Here is an 11,145-nt window from a genome sequence, read left to right as displayed (position 1 = left end):
GGCAGGAATAGACAAAAAGTATCAAATCACAAGTTGTTTACAGCTTACCCAGGAAATGTCAATCAACCTAGACAAAAGTAACAAACCCTCTGGGGTAGAAAACTAGGGCAAATGTAACTCCTAAGGGCTTAGGGGAAAAATCTCTCGAGTTGTTTTCTGAAGAACCAAGGCAAAAGGCCACATAAAGGAACTCATCTCACCACAGGCTCCAAGTGCCATTTTCTTTCTACCACAGTGGGAATAGAAAAGTATTGGTACCAGGCACATGTGTCTAAATGAGGTCCAAGTTTAATTTAGATTATCTCCTTAAAGTCCATCTTCTAGATCATTGTGGGGACTGGGAGACTGAATGGACTGTAGTGGCTGTGTCAGGAAGTTGTCCATTGACCAGCTTGAACCTCCAGCAACCCAACCAAGATAGGGTGCCTGTGTGACAGGGCAAGATAATTCACATGCAGCCCTGCATCCCCCTCTTCTTCAGGAGGTTCTGTTTTTTCCTACTCAGACCACTGCCTCCTGCAGATGGACAGTGGTTCTTTTCCTGCTCAGGGCCACTCCCTCCCTGCTTCCTGGGGGTGGACAACGGTTCTTGGGAGAAGGAAAGGGCTCTGTGTGGCTGGGGAAGGAGACTTAGGAGAGGAGCTTTCCATTCTCCTATGAGCAGGAGGAAGGAAAAGTAGCTGTACCACAGGATGGGGGTCGACGCAGTGGTCTCCAGTGGTCAGACCCTGGATGCCCAGAATGGTCCACTGAGGTGTGGGAAGAAACCATTAGAATTTCCATTAAAAAAAGGTTTCAAGGTGAGTCCTCTCTTGATCACATCTGATGGTCACATGTCACGTGTGGTACTAGTGAGGAACTCAGAGGGAAGGGGAGTCCCACCTCCCAAAAAGGGTTAGCAGACGACTCCTCACTAAGCCTTTAGATTGCTTCCTGGGCATTAAAAAAAATTGTAGATTTAACAGGGGCCCAGTTCTGTGGATTTACAGATAACTCTCTAATGTAACTAAACAATTTCCACCAGATGGACATGAGCTTTTAACATTCTCGCTGGAAACCACAAATGGAGGACAATTCAAAACATCCCAGCTCAAGTGAAAACAAAGTAAGTGGCAGAGTTGATGCTTCTATTCTTCATACAAACATTCGGTCCACACTTTGCACTGGGCCAAGCCTGGGGATGGGCCAGCTGCGGTGGGGACGGAGGGAAGGGGTGGTGGCTGGATTCCTTTGGGAGGGAACTGGGGGCCCTCAAGGGGAGCTCAGGAGGGAGCTCCAGGGAGTCTCCAGAGTGGTGTCTGTTTCCCGGGGTCCCCTCTGGCCATCTAAGGAGCTCCTTCTGGCCAACTGGGTGTTCAGACCCCACCACCTCTGCACTCACCCTGAGCCTGCCCTTGCCTTTCCTGGCCCCTTTCTCAGGGGAGAAGGAGTACATGATGGCATCGCCCTGCTCCTCGCTGATCTCCTGAGGGGAGCTCTGCAAAGACAGTGCCCGGCAGCAGGCCCAGGAGGCAGCAAGGGCCCGCCTCTGAGGCCACCTTCTTCCCTCTCTGCCCCTTCAGGCCCTTGTGCCTGCCTGGCCACCAGAGGAACTCTCAGTTCTCCCTCTGTCACTGTGTGGTGGAGGTGGTGTGAAACGTGACCTTTCTAGGGTATGGGCTAATGGCTAGGGGTCCACAGAACCACTTGGCTGAGGTACAAACACAGGTTTCTCTGACTGTTCCCCAGCTCCGTGGGTGCAAAGGAAAGATCCTTGTTGAGGAGGCATTAATTCCTCCCGCTGTGCAGCCTGGCCTGAGGGCTGTCCCATCAAGTCCTGGACTTGGGGGGGGTGAGGTGATGAAGATGATGACAGTGGTGCTGCTGTTGCACTACTGAGGGCTGACCCAGGCTCCATCCCCACGACGTCTCACCATCACTGGGTTCATGAGGCCGAGTCTGACCAGGAGTGTGGGCATGGCTGGGCTTGGTCCATCAGGTTGGGTGCCTTGGGGACTAGGGGACAGGGATGGCATAGGGAAGGTCATACATCACAGCTGCTTCCCCAGAGGGAGAGACAGAGAGAAAGAGAATGTAAGAGAGAGCCATGGCCATTTTGCCCCATCCTATCCCTTAAAAACAAGTCCCTTAGTCCAGTATACGCTCAGAAGGAGGAGGTTATACAAGGATGTGTAGAACAGGAGGCGGAATCTTTGGGAGCCATTGTGTAGGCTGCCCACCCCCTAGTCTGAGAAAAGGCTCTTGGGTCAGATTCTAAACATAAACATAATGGGAAATAATTGGAAGGTTTTATGCCAGAGGGTGGCAATGTCTGATTTTCTTTTAATTCCAACCCCTTCGTGGTGCAGACTGGGAAACGAATCCAAAAGGGGAAGTGACTTTACTAAGGTCACACTGCCAGGAACTGGCCCTATTTTGAGTTGTCCTCCATGTTACTTTCCACCCCTTCTTGAAATTCTTTCAACTCTAACTTTATGCATGAGCTACACGTGTCACCATCCCAAGGGCTTTATGGATATTATCTTTCATACATGGAGCTCTGGTGGTGCAAATAGTTAAGTGCTCAGCTGCTAACTGAAAGGTTGGTGTTTAGAACCCACCTGGTAGGTCCCTGAGAGAAATACCTGGAGATCTGCTTCCATAAACATTACAGCCAAGAGAACCCTATGGTGCTGATCTACTCTGTCACATGTGGTCGCTGTGAGTCAATATTGACTCATAGGCGCTTCACAACAACAATCGCACATACAACTAAGGAAGCCGCTAGGCATAGATCTTAGAATGATCCCCATTGTGCAGGTGGAGAGAGGTATAATGTCTGCGGGTCACAGACTGGTTAAGAGGGAGGATCCAGGTGTGAACCCAGCTCTGTCTTCTCAAAGCTAGAGCCTTGGATGCATCTAGGACTTCCATGGGTTCTGTGGGGACAGCTGTGTTGGTGGCACTGTGTACAGTTATGGAGATGGCATGGGGGAGAGGTGAGCATTCAGAAGCCCAGACGGGCCTTGGGAGGGTTTTTATCTGAGGAGTGGCCCAGGTAAGGGAACCCAGAATGTGACCTCACTTCCTTGGCATTTGAGCCCAACAGAACTTGGAACCCTGGAAACTAGGCCCCCACATTCTAGACCCAGCTCCTTACCCAGCCCACTTGGGTGGAGACACTCGATAAACCAACGTGTTTTCTTGTCTCAGGAAACCCAGGAGTTCTACCCTTTCACAAAGGTTTAGATGATGGTTCAGACTTCATCCCCGAAGGCTCTGGCCAACATTTTCCCAAAAGAAGAAGAAGGTAACACAAGGTGGCCCACGGCAGGCCAATCTAGGCCAGACCACTACTGTGATCCCACCTGGCCATCCCCATACCTCTCCTGGCCATACCAATCCCCAGGCCATGCTGGCCCTTGTCCCTATTGAGACCCAGTCTGGGGGCAGGGCAGAAGGGAAGACAGAATTGATGAGGCCCAAAGTTGTCAGGGTGGGACAGGGCTCATTTGGGTAGAGAGGCAGATAGGGGTCAAGGAAGGAGGGGTCATGTAATCTGGGAAGACTTGGGAGGATGAGGTAATGAGGATGACGACAGTGGTGCTGCTGTTGCACTATTGAGGGCTGACCCAGGCTCCATCCCCACGACGCCTCACCGTCACTGGGTTCTTGAGGCTGAATCTGACCAAGAGTGTGGGCATGGCTGGGCCTAGTCCATCAGGTTGGATGCCTTGGGGACTAGGGGACAGGGGTGGCACAGGACCTGGTTCACATCCCTGCCCCAACACCCCTGATCACATAGAGTGCTGGGACCTAAGTCTCTACCGAAAGGCTCCAGTTTAGACCCAGGGCTTTAGGGAACAGACTGTCAGTAGGCCACAGGCCACGTCAGCACTTTCATCTGGGCCTTCTGTGAGCTGCACACTCACCCTATGGGCAGTCCCCTGAGGTCCTAGGGTGGGCATCGATTGGGCCATTGATGACCTTGTGCCGACTTAGGCCCTCCCAGATCCTTCTGCAAGGCTCACTGGTCAACGTCTTTATCCCTGCTCCCCGAGCCCCCTCCTCTCTGCTGCAGGCTTTCCTCTTCCCTGGACAGTGGGAGGTGGGAGAGGGGGCTGTAGAGTCAGGGCAGTCGTGGCTAGCGGACTTGTCCAGGGCTTGATGAGGCAGCCCTCAGGCCAGGCTGCACAGCGGGAGGAATTAATGCCTCCTCAACAAGGATCTTTCCTTTGTGCCTACAGAGCTGGGGAACAGTCAGAGAAACCTGTGTTTTTACCTCAGCCAAGTGGTTCTGTGGACCCCTAGCCATTAGCCCATACACTAGAAAGGTCACGTTTCACACCACCTCCACCACACAGTGACAGAGGGAGAACTGAGAGTTCCTCTGGTGGCCAGGCAGGCACAAGGGCCTGAAGGGGCAGAGAGGGAAGAAGGTGGCCTCAGAGGCGGGCCCTTGCTGCCTCCTGGGCCTGCTGCCGGGCACTGTCTTTGCAGAGCTCCCCTCAGGAGATCAGCGAGGAGCAGGGCGATGCCATCATGTACTCCTTCTCCCCTGAGAAAGGGGCCAGGAAAGGCAAGGGCACGCTCAGGGTGAGTGTAGATGGGGTGGGGTCTGAACACCCAGTTGGCCACAAGGAGCTCCTTAGATGGCCAGAGGGGACCCCGGGAAACAGACACCACTCTGGAGACTCCCTGGAGCTCCCTCCCGAGCTCCCCTTGAGGGCCCCCAGTTCTTTCCCAAAGGAATCCAGCCACCACTCCTTCCCTCTGTCCCCACCCCACCTGGCCCATCCCCAGCCCAGTGCAAAGTGACTCATCCCGTGTTCATAGGCATATCAGAAACCAACCTTTTACACTGCTTTCTCTTCATGTTAAGTTGTGACTACACCTGCATTTTGCTGCTGTTTTTAGTGTTTTAACTACTGACCGAGGTATCCCATGGAGCAGTTGACTGAATTGTCCTTCCACACCTTTTCCCAGCCTCATACATCCTCATGCTTAATAGACTTCTTTCTACCCAAAAAGGGCAAGGTTCACGCTATGATATACCTTTTTATGCAACTTGCAATCTTCATGGAACACAACACCATGACCCCTCCTGATCAGGAGCTGTGGCCTGACTGTGCTGCAGAATATTCCAGTAGCGGGGCCACTTACCCCAGTGATTGAGCCTCTCACTGCTAGGGGACTTGAACATGATCGCTTTCTGCTACCCTTTCGGCCGTGCTGCGGTGAATGTCTTATGTGTGTCCTAATCTACTGATCCCATACTCAGGAGAGACTCCCAGGGATGGGATTGCTGGATAGAAGGAAATGTCTATTTAAAGTTAGGATCGCTGGAGTCAGACTCCTTTCCAAAACAGCTGTAGCAGTCACGTGGCCACCAGCAATCTATGACAGGGGCTGCATCCCTGCATGGAGCCTGACCCTGGGTTTAATCATTCTTTTAAATTCTTGCCAGTCTGGTATCATGGTGGCCAAGGGAACCACCGTGTTACTTTGATTTACAGTTGCCCTGCGAGAAGCTGAGCCCCCTTTCAGTTGTTGACTGGCCATTTGGATTTGCTCTCCTTGAGTCATCTGTTCAGATCCTTGGCCCTGTGTGTGGGGGGTCTTTCTCCAAACCTGAAATCTCCAGGCATTCACTCTTGGCTGGATATAGGACCACCACAGCTTCAGGCTCTCAAAACTCTCTTCAATGTAAAGAAAGAGAAATACATGTCATGCTTTGCCATCAAAGGGGTGTGTCTGCTCTGAGCACTGTTTCCAGACTGGGGAGGAAATGAGCTCACACCAGCCCCTTCCTCTGCGTGGCAGGAGCAGACTACGTCTCATGCAGCACAGAGGGAACATCTCGCAGCCCAAACGGTGGAGGGGTCTGGGCTCTGACCATGACTGAAGGCCTGGGTATTCCTGGTCTGAGCTCCAACCCCTGGCCCCCTGGTGGTTCATGGTGCTGCCGCTGACTGTAAGCCCCTCCTTTGTCCCACCTCCAGTGTGACCATGAGTCAGCCCTGGACCTGGATGAGACCAGCTTGGTGCCAACCGTCAAGGCAGGCACACTGGCAAAGCTGGTGGAGCACTGGGTCTCTGCCTTCCTGGGCACCTACACAGCATTCCCCACCAGCCAGTGGGTCCTGGATCTGCTCTTCCTAAGGGGAGTGCCCTACCACTCCACAGCCCAATGGAGACTCTGCCACCTGCCAGCTGTGCATCTTGGGGCTGTCACTTCACCTCTCTGAGCCTCAGGTTGCTCCCTTGAAAAGTAGGCTGGTGAAAGGATTGATCTCCCAGGAGTGTTGTGAAGACTCCCTGGGATAAGCCATGGACAGTGCTAATCGGGAGCCTGGCTGTGAAGAAAAGGCTGCTCGAGGGGATGGGGATGTTCACATTTATCATTACCTCTCCCCAGTGAAGAAGCTCTCTGGCTCGCCCCTCAGTGACCCCATGAGCTAGAGGAATGCCTTTTCCCATTTGTAAAGGGGGCTACAGGTTCCATGTAGTGAGTCCCAGTCCTTGAAGTAGCCAGAAGAAGGATCCCTAGGGGCTGGGAGAGAGGCCCCAGGCCCACTCAGACATTAGAGAAGGTGCTGGTTGACTTCATTCAACAAATATATAGAAAGCACCTACTCCGGGCAGAAGCTTTCCTGGGCAGTTAAAAACAAACAAACAAACAACCAACCAAACCTGTTGTCAAGTCGATTCTGATTCATAGCAACCCTGTAGAACAGAGTAGAACTGCCCTGTAGGGTTTCCAAGGCTGTAATCTTTATGGGAGCAGACTGCCACGTCTTTCTCCTGGAGAGCAGCTGTTGAGTTCTAACCGCTGACCTTTCAGTTAGCAGCCCAACACTTTACCACTACGCCATCAGGGCTCCTTTCCTAGGCACTTAGTATCATCCAGTTAGCACATCAGACAAAACACCCTGCCCTCCTCGGCCTCCATTCTAGTTGGGAGTCAGACAGGAGCACTAAGACATCATAAGCAGGTAGTGTCCACAGTGCATTACATGTGATGCCCTCACCACCTCTTCTAGGTGTGGATGTATCCTCTCCTAGTCTGATGGGGACAGCAGACCCCAGGTCCAGCTGAAAGAGTGAGTGGACTTTGGGTTGAAAAGGAGGAGCTCCTGTCTCCACAGAAGTGTGGAGAGCTATGGAGTGGGGGCTGTGCTTGGGGAATGGCTGGGCATAGTCCATGGCCCCCACATCTAGATTCTCCCTAGAGGAATGAATTCAGAGCATCCCCCTGAAGGAAGAAAGAAAGCATAGAGAGCTGGGGATGGAGCCCTGGGTGTCCTGGGGAGCAGAGGTGGGGAGCCTGGGAGCTCATACCCAGCCCTTGAAAGACTCCATCCCTACCACAGTCCCCTCCCAGCTCTGCTTGTCCCCTTCCCCAATCCGAGGCCCAAGACAGGAGGTGTGGTGATAGACCTGTTCTTGAATCTGCTGAACCTTAATCATGGGGGCTCACCTGCATGTGGGGCTGGGATGGCTGGGCACCTGTCCTTCGGGAGAATGGTGTCAGTGTGAGAAGAAGAGATCTTCCCAAGCACATAGAAATAAGGCAGCACGCTGGTGCACAAGCTCCAGGTTGAGGAACCAGGAGGGCCCTGGGTAGACTGGGGCAGGAGGACAGACTCTGTTTGTCCGTCAGCTGTCAATATTCACGGAGTGCCTATTCTGTGCCAGGCTCTGCAGTGAACACACAGATACAACTCCTCCCTGTCCTTGGGGAGTTTTCTTTCCAGGGAGGAGGAGACTGAGGAGTCAGACAGGGAAGTGCGTCAGACCTCCTGAAGAAGAGGAGAGTGAGTGAAATCACTGATGGAGAGTTCCAGGGATCGAGGCTCCTTGTTAGCCCTCTGCCGGGTGACCAGGCCTGCCACTGCCAGGACAGCTAGAGTGGGTCGGGGGAGCAGGGTGGGGCTGGCCTCCGGGAGGTCAGGGACAGGCACAGGGGCCCAGTGTCTGCAGGGGTACTGTGGGAGGACAGTGTGGAAGGAAGGCCAGGCCTCTGACTCTGCTGTACTCCTGCCCACCCTCAGTGCCATCTCCATCCTGGGCACCTCACAGGAAGAATACTCAGAGGAATTCTATCAGCTTCCGGAATTCCTCCCCCGAAAGTGCTGGCGGCCTATGTGATGCTGAATATGCCCAGCTAGCACCTGCAGTGCCGTCCCTGCTTACTGCTTCCCCAGCGTGAGCACCCAGAGCCCAATGAGACAGAGCCAGAGGGTGAGGACAACTGGGGATGGAAGAATGTCAGCTTGTTTGCAGGGGTGTGGGGCTGGCCACACAAGGAGGAGCCTTCAGAGGCTGGTGTTAGGCCAGAACTCAGAGTAACCTCAGACTGCTCACCTGGTGGACTGCAGTCTGGGAAGAATTCCTGGAGAGGAGTTCTTGGGTTGGGACTTCTCTTAATGGCAGGGGAATGCTTTTCATCTTTGGAAAGGCACAAAGAAAGGCAGTTGTGTTGTAAACTTTATTCCTCTTGCATCTCCAGCACCAGGTCCAATGCCAAGTGTAGTGCCAGCTCTCAAATCAACTCATCCAGAACAAACTGTAGAACCCAATAGTGATGTAGAGCCAGCTTAGGCACCAACAGCTGGTCTCGTCCCAGCTCCTCCATCACCAGCCCTAGCACAAGCACCTGAGGGAGAGCATGCCCCCATTCGAGATCAAAACAGCACATCACCTGAGGAGCCCCCCTCTGAGTCCACAGGACATATCACCTGGGGAGCCCACTCCAGGTCCACAGGATGCAAAACCTGAGGAGCACGCTCCAAGTCCAAAGAGAACATCACCTGCGAAGTCCCCTCCAGGTCGACGGGGCACATCACCTGGGGAGACCACTCCCAGTCCACCCAGCCCATCACCTGAGGAGACCTCTCCAGGTCCAAATGGGAGATCATAAGAAGAGACCGTTCCATGTCCCCTACTCACATCACCTGAAGAGACCACTCCAGGTGCACAACTTGCATCACTTGAGAAGCCTGCTTCAAGTCTTCATGGCATCTCACCTCTGGAGTCCACTCCAGGGCCACACAGAGCATCACCTCGTGGGTCAGCCCCAGATGGACAAGGAGCATCACCTCCAGGCCCACCCTTGATAGACACGGAGCACCACCTGCATGGCCTGCCCCTGATGACACAGAGCAACTTCTGCGTTATTCATCCCCATTTGACAAAGAGCATCACCTCCAGGGTCCACTTCCAATCGACACCAAGCATCACCTGCTGAACCTGCCTTTGATCGACATAGAATATCCCCTTCAGGGCCCACTCCTGATACACAGGGAGGATCACCTGCAATTCCCACCCCAATCCACAGTAAGCATCACCTGCAGGTCCCACCCCTGATCCAAACGGAGCATCACCTGCAGGGCTGACCCCCGATTGAAATGGAGCATCACCTCCAGGGTATGCCCTCCGATTCATATGGAACATCATCTGCGGGATCACCCCCCATCGACAAGGAGAATCACCTCCAGAGCCCACCAATGATCCACACATAACATCACCTGCGGGATCTGCCCCTGATCCTATCCTCACAGAACATCACCTGTGGGACCTACCCTCTATCAACATGGAGCATCTTGTATGGCGCCCACCCTGTGTTCACATGGAGCATCAAATCTGGGGCACACACCTGATCCACATGGAGCGTCACATGCGGGGCCCACTCCAGGTTGAAATGCAGCATCACCTGAGGGTCCTGCTCCCAATCCACACAGAGCATTACCCTCGGGGCAGCCCCCGTTTAACCAGGAGCATTACTTGCAGGGCCCACACCCGATACACGTGAAGCATCACCTGTGTGGCCCACTGCCATTTGAGATGGAGTATCATCTATGGGACCCGTAACCAATAGACACGGAGCATCACCTATGGGGCTCGAATCTGACCCACATGGAGCATCACCTGTTGGGCCCGCCCTCAATCTACAGGGAACTTCTCCTGTGGGGCCTGCCCCTAATAGACACGTGGCATCACCTGTGGGGCCTGCCCGGGATCCACAAGGATCAACTCTGTGGCTTACCCCCAATTAACAGGGAACGTCATCTGTGGGGACTGCCCCCCCAATAAACACGGAACATCACCTGCTGGGCCCACCCACGATTCACAGGGAACATCACCTGTGGGCCTGGAACCCAACTGACACAGGGCATCACCTGTGGGATCACCCCCAATCAACAAGAAGCGTCACCTGCGAGGTCCGCCCCTAATCAACACGGAGCATCGTCTGCAGGGCCCGCATCAGGTACGCACAAAGCAACACCAGTGGGACCAGGCCCAATCCACATGGAGCATCAACTATGGGGCCCACACCCAATCAACATGAGGCATTACCTGTGGGGCCCACCTCGGACCCACACAGATCACCAACCCTGGGGTCTGCCCCAAATCCATAGGGAAAATCATCTACAGGACCCACCCCTGACCACCAAGGAGCAACACCTGCAGGGCCCGCAACCCACTGACAAGAAGCATCACCTGTGGAGCCCACCACCAATCTACTGGGAGAATCACCTGAGGGAACTTCCCTCCAATACACACAGAGCATCACCTGCAGGGCCCACCCCTGATTCACAGGGAAGATCACCTGTGGGCCCAGCCCATAATCGACACGGGGCATCACCTCTGGAGCCCGCCTTGGATAAACACAGATCATCAACTCCGGGGCCCACACCCAAACCACATGGGGCATCTTCTTCCAGGTCCTCCCCAGATCCACACCAAGTATCACCTGTGAGACCACCCTCAATTAACAAGGAGCATCACCTGTGGGGCCTGCCCCTGATTCACGGGGAGCATCACTTGTGGGGCCCGCCCCCAATTGACAAGGGATATCACCTGTGGAGCTCTCTCTGTATCCACACAGATCATCAACTTTGGGACCTACCCCAAATTCATAGAGAACATAACCTCCAGGGACTGTCCCTGATAGCCAAGGAGCATCACCTATGGGCCCCGAACCCCACTGATAAGGAGCATCACCTGCGGGCTGGAACCAAATGGACGTGGAGCATCACCTGTAGGGCTGGCCCCTGATTGAAATGAAACATGACCTCTGGAGCCCGCCCCAGATCCATAGGCAGCATCATCTACGGGGACTGCCCCCCAATTGACATAGGGCATCACCTGTGAGGCCCTCCC

General features: G+C 54.0%; 1 long non-coding RNA gene across 2 annotated transcripts; it reads left to right on the top strand.

Annotated features, from left to right (window-relative positions):
* The first annotated feature begins 602 nt into the window (after positions 1 to 602).
* On the top strand, positions 603 to 10,753 carry LOC111821855 (uncharacterized). 2 transcript variants are annotated; one of them, XR_002825192.1, is made up of 4 exons: positions 603 to 800; positions 1,025 to 1,105; positions 8,034 to 8,223; positions 8,492 to 10,753. It is a non-coding gene; the product is annotated as an uncharacterized LOC111821855 (long non-coding RNA). The 2 variants fall into 2 exon arrangements; XR_002825193.1 differs by lacking the exon at positions 8,034 to 8,223.
* Positions 10,754 to 11,145: the final 392 nt, after the last annotated feature.

Source organism: Trichechus manatus, unplaced genomic scaffold (genome assembly GCF_000243295.1).
Source record: "Trichechus manatus latirostris isolate Lorelei unplaced genomic scaffold, TriManLat1.0 scaffold00111, whole genome shotgun sequence".
Taxonomy (NCBI): Eukaryota; Metazoa; Chordata; class Mammalia; order Sirenia; family Trichechidae; genus Trichechus; species Trichechus manatus.
Note: the sequence above shows the minus strand (reverse complement) of the source record. Positions and strands in the feature narration are given on the sequence as shown.